Source organism: Armigeres subalbatus, chromosome 3 (genome assembly GCF_024139115.2).
Source record: "Armigeres subalbatus isolate Guangzhou_Male chromosome 3, GZ_Asu_2, whole genome shotgun sequence".
NCBI classification, from domain to species: domain Eukaryota; kingdom Metazoa; phylum Arthropoda; class Insecta; order Diptera; family Culicidae; genus Armigeres; species Armigeres subalbatus.
In genome coordinates this window covers 120,787,879-120,801,413 of record NC_085141.1, presented here as the reverse complement: position 1 = coordinate 120,801,413, position 13,535 = coordinate 120,787,879, and the positions used below count along the sequence as shown (strand labels likewise).

At 41.2% G+C, this 13,535-nt stretch overlaps 1 protein-coding gene across 1 annotated transcript in view; it reads left to right on the top strand.

The window, feature by feature from the left end:
• The window catches only part of LOC134225748 (ichor), a 295,162-nt gene that overhangs the window by 22,023 nt on the left and 259,604 nt on the right, over nt 1-13,535 (top strand). The window lies entirely within an intron of this gene.

The window sequence follows — 13,535 nt, the reverse complement described above, 5'->3', positions numbered from 1 at the left end:
AAAATTTCATTTTGGCCAAAAATGTTACATATGCAGTTTCTCAAACAAACGGTTCATATACAGGCCGGACTCGATTAACCAGAGGCTCGATTATCCGGGGCTTGATTAACCGGAGCAAATGGCTCGATTATATTCCGGAGTAATATTTTTACCCATCTTACAAAAATAGAAATATTATCTTTGTGTATCCGTAACGTATCCAACATGTGCAAGATACCTAGTAATGATAGTGACTACCTCGCTTTCCTAAGGGACTGATCACAAATTACATAACGCTTTAGGGAAAATAAGGAAGTCAGACCAAGCGTTACGATCCTACCAAAAAGAAAATAAACCTTCCGTAAGTTACGAGAGGGAGGGTGGGTTATTAAAATTATCATATTCAGCGGTACGGATTTTGTGAAAGAACCCTAAGGGAACGGAAATCAAGAACATTCATAATTGGCCATTTTATGAATTTCAATTCAAAGCATCAATATGTTTTTTAAGCTTTCATATGTACATTCTGAGTGCAGCATTGACATTGTGATTCATGCTACCAAATGGTTCTTCGGAGTATCCGGAATGGATTCATTCAGACATAATGTAACGCTACATTTGAAGATTGTGGACCTCCATCCTCCCCCTCGTAACGCTTTTTATATGGAAGGTTTAATTAGTTTGTATGAATCGTAAAGCACGGCCTGACTCCTCCCTCTCCTTCCAGCGTTACGTAATTTGTGAACAGCCTCAATATTTATATGAAAAAATAATTATTTCACCAACGGTGTATGGATTAAAACACCAGTTTTATATTCATAGTTACAACCCCTCTAAGTGTTACGTAATTTACGGATGTTCCCTAAACACAAGGCGCCATTTCAATACCAAATTTTCAAAACGACTTATTTGCTTTTGTAAACAAAGATTCAAACGACGATTTGTTGAAACTGAAAGCACTCCCACGCAAACCAACACCACGAACATATAGGTGAAGTCTTCAGCAACCTGTTAATGATGTTGGTTTGCGTGATTCGACAAATCGAAGTTTGAATTTTTTATCACAAAAGTAGATAAGTCGTTTTGAAAATTTGGTATTGAAATGGCGCTGAAAAATCCTTGTGTTTAGGGAACATCCGTAAATTACGTAACACTTACAGGGGGAGGGGGAATTTCCTGAAGTGTGACAATCCATACACATTTTTAGATTACTCACTTGATGGGCTACAGCTCTTCGATGAACCTACGCCGAATGGAGTATCCTTCTCCACTGGACTCGATCCTGGGCCAATCGCTTCCAGTCGCCCTGAACATTAAGCGCCCTCAGGTCCTCTTCAACTGCAAAAAGTCATCGTGTACGCGGCCTTCCACGAAGCCTGCGGCCTCTTCCGGGTTTTCTACTAAATATTATCTTCGCTTGACGTTCTTCCTGCATACGAACAATGTGACCAGCCCACCATAGTCTGCCGTGTTTTATAAGCTTAATAATATCCAGCCCTTTATACACCTGGTACAATTCGTGATTCATGCGACGCCGCCAGATACCGTTCTCCTGTTTACCGCCGAGTATTGTCCGCAGCACTTTACGCTCAAACACTCCGAAAGCTCTCCGATCAGCCTTCTTTATTGCCTATGTTTCATGGCCGTATAAAGCCACCGGAAGAATCAGAGTGGTATACAGCGCGAGTTTTGTTTTCGTTTGCAGACTACGGGACTTAAGCTGGTTACGAAGTCTGTAATAAGCCCTATTTGCAGCTGCAATACGCCTTTTCACCTTGCGGGTAACATCATTATCGCACGTCACTATCGTTCCAAGATACACAAATTCTTACACCACTTCAAATTTTTCACCATCCAGCACCATTTCGCTACCACCACCCCTAATGAACCCACGTTGATTGCCAGCGACCATGTACTTCGTTTTGCTGGTATTAATCGTGAGTCCAATCCTCGCTGTCTCCCTCTTAAAAAGAACAAAAGCCTCTTCCACGGCACGGCGATCAATCCCGATAATATCGGTATCGCCCGCAAATCCCAGGAGCATATGCGATCTTGTGATAATGGTACCGCTTCTTTGCACACCAGCTCTCCTAATCGCTCCCTCGAGCGCTATATTGAACGGTAGATTCGAGAGTGCATCACCCTGCTTTAATCCATCTAAGGTAACAAATGACGTCGATATTTCATCCTCAACCCTTACACTTGATTTCGATCCTTCCTACTTTATAAGAATCAGCCGTATCAGTTTCGCCGGAAAACCATGTTCTAGCATTATTTGCCATAATTCATTCCGTTTCACTGAATCGTACGCCGCCTTGAAATCAATAAACAGATGATGTGTCTGCAAGTTGTACTCCCGGAATTTATCAAGGATTTGTCTCAGGGTAAACATTTAATCCGTCGTTGATCGGCCCTCACGAAAACCTGCTTGGTATTCGCCGACGAAGGACTCTTCAAGCGGTCTCAATCTGTTGAACAGAATACGGGACATAATTTTGTACGCCGAATTAAGGAGGGCTATTCCTCGGTAACTGGCGCACTCCAGTCTGTGCCCTTTCTTAAAGAGAAGGCAAATGAGGCCGTCCAACCAGCTAGCAGGCATTTCCTCGTCTTCCCATATTTTCGACATAACATGGTACAGAACTTCATAAAGCTGCTCACTGCCATGTTTGAGAAGTTCAGCCGGGAGCTGGTCCTTCCCCGCAGCCTTATTATTTTTCAGCTCTTTAACAGCTTTTTTAACCTCATCTAGTGTAGGTGACTCCACAGCTTGTCCATCGTCGCTAATATTTATTCTGTTCACCGATGCACCGTCACTTCCACTATTCAACAAAGTCTCGAAGTGTTGCTTCCACCTGGCAGCCACTTCAGTTTTATCTGTCAGCAAATTCCCTTGTTGGTCGTTGCACATGACGGGAGATGATGCTGTCTTTCTCCGCACGCCATTGATAGTCTTATAAAACCTCGGCGTATCATTCTGCTCCATTCTCCCCTGCGCCTTACTAATTACTTGTTCTTTGTACTCTTTTTTCTTCCTGCGGTGGGTTCGTTTTTCGGCTGCTCTTGCTTCCTTGTACCGATCTCTATTCGATCGGGTACCCGACACCAACATCCGGCTTCTGGCAACGTTCTTCTCGTCTGTCACTCTCTGACACTCCACATCGAACTAACCCGTCCTGGGTCGCCTCTGTGCAGTGCCTACCACTTCTCGTGCTGTTGTGCTCACCGCTCCATGGATCGACTCCCATAGAACATTGATGTTATCGCTAACGTTGATTGCACTTATCCGTTCGTCGAGCTTCTGGCGGTATTCAGTCGAGACTCTTTCCGCCGACAATAGCTGGATATTGTAACGCATCGTTCGCTGTGATCTTTCGTTCGATACAGTTAACAAGCGTGATCGAATTTTACTGACAACGAGGTAGTGATCAGAGTCAATGTTCGGACCTCTGAATGTCCGCACATCGATAACATCCGAGAAATGGCGCCCATCCACCAGAACATGGTCTATCTGGTTGCAAGTTTCACCATTTGGGTGTCTCCAGGTGTGCTTTCGGATGTTCTTTCGTGCAAAGTAGGTGCTACTGATGGCCATCCCTCTGGCAGCAGCAAAATTTACTAGCCGTAGTCCGTTGTCATTGGTAGCGGAGTGAAGGCTCTCCCTACCGTTTATGGGACGGAAAAAGGCCTCTCTACCTACCTGAGCGTTGGCGTCTCCGATAACAATTTTCACGTCATGCTTTGGGCACTCTCCATAGGCTTTATCAAGACATTCATAAAACGTGTCCTTCATGTCGTCGGATTTATCGTTTGTCGGTGCGTAAACGTTGATTAGGCTGTAATTGAAGAATTTGCCCCGTATCCTCAACACACAGATTCGTTCGCTAATGGGTTTCCACCGCATCACTCGCTTCATCTGCTTGCCCATCACTACGAAACCAACTCCATGCTCTGTTTTTCACCGCCGCTGTGATAGATGTTATACTTGAATGCAGTGTTGGTCGTGGGGTCCACGGCTCGGAATTCACGTTCTCCGGATCTAGGCCATCGGACTTCTTGAATAGCAGCCACGTTCACTCCAACCTTCTGCAGTTCACGAGACGGAAGCCTCACTCGTCCAGGTTCATTTAGGGTCCTGACATTCCAGGTACCGAGTTTCCAATCATAGTCCTTATTTCGTTGCCGGGTCGGTTGAAAAAATTAACGTTCTCTTTTTCTTCTATCTCCATTTTTCGTGGCATTTGAGAGGCTTCAGTAAGCTACCTTACCGGGGTCGCGTTACCTACATCGCGATGATGGGGCTGCCACCTTAGGTATAGCTGACGCGATACAGCATCTCGTTAATCAGCCGCTGGGTACCAGGCAGACGCTGTTTGAGCCGCACCTCCTGGTGAACAGACGCTCGAGGCGTACCTTCTCACTCTAGCTGATGTCAGAAGGACAACAGTGCCCAGGCTGCACTACCAGCTAAGTACACAACGCTTAGCTGGCGGTCTTTTGTCATCGGACGACCCGTGGAAGCGTGAGATAGGGACTTGTGGGGACCAGAGCTCTGTTGGGCGCTCCTTCCTTGATGTCAACCCACCATTTTGCAGCCCAATTTTTAGATACCTCATACAAAAAGTGTGACATAGGGGGGAGGGGAGATTGAAAATGGCCATTTTTGCGTTACGTAATTAATGGATCTTCCCTAATGATGAAATGAATATTTTCATTTTCAAAAGAATCACTCGGTGGCCAAGGTGATCCATACATAATGTTCTGCTCAGAATATCGGGTAATAACCTGGTGAAAATGGTTACCGATAGGGATCCGCAGGGGACAAGAAGGCGAGGTGCGCAAAGAGTAAGGTGGATCGATTTGTGGTCCCTCCGTGGACTACAAAGTTGGCGACGTGCAACTACAGACCGAGCTGAATGTAGATAAATTTTATGTATTGCAGAGGCCTTAGTGTGAATAAATCAAATAAAATAAATTCCGATGCTAGAATGTCAAATGGTGCTATGCGATGAAATTCATTATTTTTTGTTTTATTTCATCAATGTTCCGGAATTTTTGCAAGGCCACCACATGTATAAGGACGACACGGTGGTTAGTAGTGTGCGCCGTCGCCGCCGACAGTTTATGGCAATCCCGTTGAAATTCCAGAAGATTTCTCGTGAAAAAAGCTATTTTTCTTGAAAATTCCATACAATTTTTTGTTGAAAAATCGAAAAAGCTTTTCGTAAAACAACGAACTTTCATTGGAAATTCTGAAGAATTTTCTACGATATCTCAAAAATATTACCGTTGAAATTCTGAGTAAATTTCCTTAAAATTTGGAAGATCTTTCTGTATAGAGTTTAAAAGAAAGGAAAACAGGATCACCGTCTCTGACCAGAGGTCGCACAGACTGAATACTTAACACTTAACATTAGACAACGGACAGGGCATTCACACAGCACCCAATGAACCAGTGGAGCGTTCTCCGCTTCACGAAATGTTATCTCCTTACTAGGGCGAAATAGACATATCGATTAGTCAAAAAAGGCCTAGGTAGTCGTTTGGCATAAAAGGGCCATTTTGCCGAAATGAACATATGGCCGAAAGTGTTGTTTGCCGGGGCTGTCGAAAAAAATCGTTTGACCAAAAATGCTGCTTAGCCGGACGAGGTGAAATAAGGTCGAAAACTGTTTGGCCAAAAATATCATTTGGCTGAAAGCGACGTACGGGTGAAAATTATACGGCCGAATCGATAATTTGGCCGAAAAAGACGTTTTCTCCGACAGCTCATTTGTTCAAAAATGGTGTTTGGCCGATCGAATCGACGTTTTTAGCCATATAATCCGATAAGCCGAATAACATATTCGGCCAAATTTCTCATCCTGCTAAACTACCATTTCGGTCAAATGGAATTTTCGACGACAAGGCCTATTCGACCATACGACCTGTTAGAGCAGCGGTTCTCAACCTGGGGTACATGTACCCCTGGGGGTACCTTCGCTGGTCCTAGGGGGTACTTCGGACAAAAATGCGTAATGGCGGACGTATTACAATTGCGTCATTCTGGCTACGTGCTCGGTCTACTGCAGTCTTCCGATATTCCGGGGTGAACGATGGATGGTTCCCCCAACAGCTGATGCAACTCGTGGTTCATTCGCCTTCTCCACAATCTGCGCCCCAGCTAATGAGCGTTTTGTAGATAGCCAGTTTGGTAGGGCGGCGAAGTCTATTCGATCGGAGCGCTTTGCTTCTCGGAAGGATTCACCCAGACAGCTTGAAGGCCTCCTTTCAAGATTTTCAGAAGCCTTCTTTCGAGAGGCTTGGAAGCAGAGTGTAAAATAATCGAAAATTTTTAGTGAAGACCATTTTTCTTCATTTGTCAGTTCACTTCCGACACATTCATAGTCGGCTCTGAACAGTCAATATTCAGTTGAATATTAGTCATTGTATATTTATGCACATTTTACAAATTGATAAATTATCTGAAATCTGAACACGTTTCAAATGAGTAAAGTGATTTATCACACAGGACTGAATCCGATTTTCATCCGCGAGGCACTTTCAGTGGTAAACATCAACATAAACAATGCAAATTATGTTTTATTCTGCACATAGTAAACACATTCAGTGACAGTCGAATGAATGAGTTCGTGGAGTAGTCGTCTGACTATGTCATTCTATGTTTTGAATATTCATGCGATGTTTGTCAAAATTCGGACCGAAGTTGCTTCATGAAGATGAATATTTTAAGCTCTGCTTGGAAGCATCCTTTCGAGATGCTATAAAATCTCCTTTCAAGAGGCCTGCAAGCCTTCTTTCAAGAGACTCGTAAGCCTCGCTTTGAGATACCAGGAATCCTCTTTTCAATAGGCTCGGAAGGCTTTTAAGAAGGTCGGATGCCTTCTTTCAAATAGCTCGGAAGACTCCTTTCAAGAGGCTTGAAAGGTTCTTTGCGAAAGGCTTGGATAACTACCTACAAGATGCTGGAAGCCTTGTTTCAAGATCCCCGGAAGTCTACTTTCAAGAGGCTCGAAAGTCGCCTTTTAAAAGAGCCGGAAGACTTCTTTCAAAAAGCTGGGATGGCTCCTTTCAAGAGGCTCGGAAGCCTCCTTTCGAGAGGCCTGGAAGCCTCGCTTTAAGAGACTCAGAATCCTCAAAAGGCTCAAAAGCCTCCCTTCAAGAATGTCGGAAGCCTTCTTTCAAAAAGCTCAGAAGACTCCTTTCAAGAAACTCGAAAAGTTCTTTTCAAAAGGCTTCGAAAACTCCTTTTAAGAGACTCGGAAGCCTCTTTACAATAGGCTCACAAGCTTCTGTCCAGTAGGCTCGGAAGCCTCCTTTCAAGAGGCCTGATAGCCGTCTTCCAAGAATCCCGGAAGCCTGCTTTCAAGAGGCTGAGAAGTTTCTTTTCAACAAGCAGCGAAGCCTCTTTTCAAGAGGCCAAAAGCCATGTTTTAAGACGCTTTCAAGAGGCTCGGAAGCCACCTTTTAAAAGGGTCGGAAGCCTTCTTTTAAAAAATTCGAATGGCTCCTTTCAAAAGGCTTGTAAGTCTCCTTTTAACAAACTCGGAAGCCTCCTTTTAACAGGCTCGGAAGCCTATTTTCAATAGGATCGCAAGCCAATTTTCAAGAGGGTCGGAAGCTTATTTTCAATAGGCTCGAAAGCCTACTTTCAAGTGGCTTGAAAGCCTCCTTTCAAGAGGCTCGTCTTCCAAGAAGCCCGCAATCCTGCTTTCAAAAGGCTGAGAAGCTTCTTTTCAACAGGCAGGAAGCCTCTTTTCACGAGGCCGGAAGCCTTGTTTTAAGACGCTCGGAAATCTACTTTCAAGAGGCTTGGAAGCCGCCTTTTAAAAGGGTCAGAAGCTTTCTTTCAAAAAGTTCGGATGGCTCCTTTCAAGAGGCTCGGGGAGCTCCTTTCAAAAGGCTTGTAAGCCTCTTTTTAACAAGCTCGGAAGCCTCCTTTTAACAGGCTCGGAAGCCTATTTTCAATAGGATCGCAAGCCTATTTTCAAGAGGCTCGGATGCTTATTTTCAATAGGCTCAAAAGCCTACTTTCAAGTAGCTTGAAAGCCTCCTTTCTAGAGGTTCGTCCGGAAGCTTGGAAGCCTGCTTTCAAGAGGCTGGGAAGCTTCTTTTCAACAGGCTGGGAAGCCTCTTTTTAAGAGGCCGGAAGCCTTGTTTTAAGGCGCCCGGAAGTCTACTTTCAAGAGGCTTGGAAGCCGCCTTTTAAAAGGGTGGGAAGCCTTCTTTCAAAAAGCTCGGAAGCCTCCTTTCAAGAGGCTTGTAAGCCTCCTTTTAACAGGCTCGGAAGCCTGTTTTCAAGAGGCTCGCAAGCCTATTTTCAAGAGGCTCGCAAGCCTATTTCAAAGAGGCTCGGAATCTGATTTTCAAGATGTTCGAAAGCCTAACGTCAAGTGGCTCGGAAGCCTCCTTTCAAAAGGCTCAGAAGCCTCTCTCCAATAGGCTTTGAAGCATACTTTGAAGAGGCTCAGAAGCGTCCTTTCGAGATGCAAAGGAAGCCTCCTTTTAAGTGGCTCTAAAGCCGCTATGCAAGAGGTTCGAAAGCTATGCAGGAGACTCAGAAGCCTTTCATCAAGCTGCGGAAGCCTACTTTTAAGAGATTCAAGGGTATCGGAGGTGAACTAGCCTTGGGCTAAAAACCTCTTTAATAAAGATTATAATAATAATAATAATAATAATAAGATTCAAGGGCTTGGAATTGTCCTTTCAAGAGACCTGGAAGCTTTCTTTCAGGAGGGGGTACCTCAATTAATGCAATAGTTTGAAGGGGTACTTCTCAAGAAAAAGGTTGAGAACCGCTGTGTTAGAGCAAATGGCTTTTTAGCCAAATGACTAGTTATGTCGTACCGTCAAACCGTTTTCCACATAATAATCGTATCGAACAAATGGAATTCGGCTAGATAGCTTTCGGCTTAACGTATTATTCGGTCAAATGATTTTCCACCGAATAATTTTTAACCAAACAACCCTTCGTCTTTTAGAAAATTTCTCGTAGAATTTCCGAAGAATTACTAATGGACAACATACAAAATTTCATGTAGAAATCCAAAAAAAACAGTTGAAATTCCGTTGTGAGTTTTTGTGAAACTTAAAAAAAATCACAAAGAAATTCTGTTTAGTGGAAACTCCGGAAAATTCTCGAAGAAAAAAAAATCGAAGCATGCATGCCCGGTGGTATATGCAAACTTCTAAACAATTTCCCGCGTAAATTTAAAAAAAATCCGGTTAAAACTTTAGAGCATTTTCTGTCGAAAATTCGATAAACTTGGAAGACTCTCCTGGGACAGTTTATTAGATTTTTTCGACGAAATAAATAAATTCTCCCGTTAATGCCTTAAAAATATCCTAAAAAAAACTTCACGTTACGAACGTAATACATAAATCGCCAAGCCTTCGCCGACCAAAATTATGACAAACGCCGCCGCCGACGATTTTCGGATCGACGCTGACCTCTAACGGTAGTCAGAACTCATGAACAGACCAACGGGATATTTTATTAGATTTTATATAACTAGAATAAAAATTATTTGAGCAAAAATTGAATTTTCAACGACAACAAAAAGTGGCTCGATTATCCGGAGGGTTCGATTATCCGGAGTGATTTTTTTTTAACACTCCGGATAATCGAGTCCGCTGTAAGAATATTTTCCTATTCATTAAGCACACAAAAAGTTTTTAGAAAATTAAATTGAGGAACAAAGGTTGAAAGTTTTCAAAAGTTTATTCTTTTAATGTTTTCTTTTTCCGCATATAGGTACACATACATTGAGTCATGAATATAGAATATATCTGTCAATAGGCTTTCCAAACCACTTATCTGTTCAAGGATATAATACGCCTTGGACAAAACGCCCGAATGGTGGTGTAAAATGACTCAATTGCATGTAAAATAATGGTGAACGCATTATTCTCTTAATGGATTGAACTACAATCTTACGGGTGAGGTGGAAAAATTGCAAATCGTTTAATTTGAGTGACTTGAAGAGATTTTGCTCATTTTTTTTTTCCAATGGAGCTCAATAATTGCTAACTAATTATGAATTGTAATGGTGATATTCGTTCATAAATGTCCTAGAACAGATTATGTGAGTGATTTTGTTAGTGAGGCCATTTTGCACCGGAGATGCATTATGCACTGTTCTACGACTTAGTGAACTAATATCTTCACTGTTTCCGGTAATAAAAAGTTTATTACAAATGATTTTTTTTAAATAGGTTTCTACTGGAAGTTTTGATGATTAAAGGTACAAATTGATGAGAGCATTCGCATGCTGAACATTCCGGTAAATACAAATGTATTCAATAATACCCTTTAGAGCATTTATTGATTGATTAAATTGAAAATAATTGATTTCATTCAATTTAATTGTGAACACAGTTGATTCAAAAGTAAAAGATTGCCAATGTCGTTCCTGTTCGCGTGACTAACATCTAGGTTACTTCGAGCTGGCAGCCAATGTACCGGTACTTCAAGTGTCAAACCGATGTTGTTGATGAAATCAAACATGCACTACAGCATTATGCATAAATACCTTCCCAACAAACATTGGAAGCTGATAGAAGCTGATAGAGCGCTTACCCGAGTAGACGAAAATAGCTCAATAATATCAAATGATGATAAGATATCAAAATGAGATATGGACCTGATTGATATAAGAGATAATAGATCAGACAACAATATCAATATTTTGCACTAGAATATCATGAGGAGATCAAGTTATGCTTTTTGTAAGAAGTGATTAATATCATGTGCCATTAGTTTGTTCTTATCCATAGCATATCTTGATATTGAAATGATAGTTCGGTGCAAATTTTTTGATATTGTTGCCTGTTCTTTGTATATCTTATATCAATCAAGTCCATATCAAGGTTTGTTATTCTGTTCGTGGCTTTTGCCCAGGTATTTATCCTAAAACAGTCTTCTTCAGCTATAAAATTAGCTTATTCAGCTTAAATGGTTTAACGGGTTGCGTTGCTCGAGTTTGCTGTTAAGCTTGCAACACCGTATTTTAGATCAATTTGTATGCTATCGTATTGAGTTTACTCACAACTCGAGTTTTAAAAAAAATCCAGTAATTCCTACAGAAACTCTTTTGGAAATAATTTTAGGAACTTCTTGGGATACCATTGGAAATTCCATCCCTTGGACATTTCACCAGTAGGTAATTCCTTCGAAATTTCCTCTAATAAGTGTTCCAACAGTTTTCTGACAAAAAGTTTCCTTAGGGATTTCCGAACAATTCCTATCGGAATTTCCGAAGAAACTCCCGAAGGAATGTTTGACATTCTTAAATTTCTTCAAAAAAATATTTCTTAAGAAAATCCTTCGGAAATTACTTCGGAAATAAAACCGAAAATTTATCAAAAATCAAAGAAGAAATACTAAGAAATTTTGGAAATTTTTTTTTCTGAAGTTCCTGTACGATTTTTTTTAGGAATTTCTTGAGAAAATCTTTTACAAATTCTTTGATATTTCTGTGAAATTCGTTTGAATACTTCTTCGGGAAATACTTCGGAAATTCTTTCGGAAATTTCTTCAGGAATACCTAATTTCTATGGAAATTCCTTTGAGTTTTTTGTTCGGAAAATTGATTTAGGAATTTCTTTGGGTTATGTTTTAGAATATCCTTTCGTAATTCTTTTGGAGACTCTTCCAGAAATTCAGGGATAACTTTTAAAATTACGTCAACAATTCCTTTTGACATTCGTCCAAATATTCCTTCGGAATATTAGCATAGCATAGGATAGTTACGGTGTACTTCGTAGATTGGACACTAGTGATACTCATGTTTTTCTGCTATCAGAAATCAAGGTGGGTGTGGTCCTTGATTTCAATCTAGGATAAAAATCACAAAAGCATGAGGATTACTACTCCTGGCCACGCCTATCTTCACCGTAACTTGGGAGGGGAAGGAAGTGTGGGTTTAGTACTTACTTAACGAGAGGCCCCGACTCAGCGGCACCCTCATAAGTACCACGGAGTTGGATATTGGGGAAAGTATTCATTGGGTCAGGACTTGCCTATAGCTGACAATGTGACCGTGGTAGATCTTACACCGTAACACACCACGCACACGCACACCACGGAATATTCTTTAAAAAGATCTTCATCTGGGTTTGAATCCAAAAGAGAATTAAAAAGTCTCTCACTTATCGGCTCTGTATACATGTACGATATGTAGCATACCACGAGAAACTTACTTTTTTCGCAAGCTGTCATGATAAAGAACTGATTCGGGAGGTTATACCCCATGATAAATTTCTTTTAAAAAGCTCCAAACGCGGGTAGCACTGGTTCTGATGATGCATTTCAACTTGTTCTACACAGCTTTGCGACCCGCAACCCAAAATGAACGAAAACAGAGTGAAAATCATCACTTCTGTATGGGGGCTGCCTATACGGTTCTGTTTTACGGTTTGAAGTTTGATAAATTTGTTATCATGGCTTATTATGATTCGGAAAAGTTTTTGCCTTTCTTTTATCGTTGTTCGTTATCTATTGAGATCGTTTTCTGCAAACCCTGGTCTTCATAAATTTATCCGGAAATTCCTTATAAACTTTTCCAGGAAATCCTTTGGAACTTCATTGTTGCGGCGTATGAAGGCACTGAATTTTTAGAGCAAATCAAACACTTGTTGTTTTGTGGATCAGTTTGTCTCAAAACTTTTCCGCTTTCCGTTGGACAGGGTGTGAAAATATTTCAGCAAGGTTTTTTTTTTCCTAGTATTATTCATACAATTCATTCATTGTTTACTACTTATTCAATAATCAGCCATTGAGGTTTCTATCGAAGAACACAGTGCGTCTCTATCTATTCCTCCCACACTGCGAGCTGGCGGGCGGCCAACTCTTGATTGATAAATATTACGTTATCTCTAGCTAATGAAGCGAATAAGTAGACTTCTGGTAATCCTTCTGCGGTGTAACCTGCCACCTGAGCCTGAAGAATTAACCCTTTTGTTAAGCTGTACAAAGCTTCTGATGCTTCGGGAGACCATCCAGAATCACCATTAGGTTTAACATTAGACAGCACACATTCGATGGACTGGAACGGCACTCCCATAAGATCCGTTCTGATTTGCCTTAAGTTAGTAACTGGTACGCTAGCGTAGCCTCCGTAATCTGGTTTGTTCCTTTTTGGACCACCCTAATGAACACCAATTTCCAGAGCAGTGCTTTGTTTGTGCAACAGCTTGAAACTATTTTATTAAGTTCAGATATGAAGAGACACTATGTTAATTACATGTTTTCTGTTGGTAAGTATACTCTAATTAACTACTTACATTTTATAGTTTTCTTTAACGTTTCCTTTCAATTTTACAGGTGCGACGGCTTGATTTACGGGTGGTTTACTTTATCCTACATGTCGATACATTTAATTAGAAGCAGTTTACAAAACAATAAAAATATCATTTTCTCACCCCAAGGCACTTCAACACGATTCAAATATATTTTTGCGATAATTGAATCTATTAGATCCGGCAGTATTCCAATAATTCACTTGAAATTTTACTTAAAACCACTCGTCTCTCGTACGTTATATGATATATTTTGT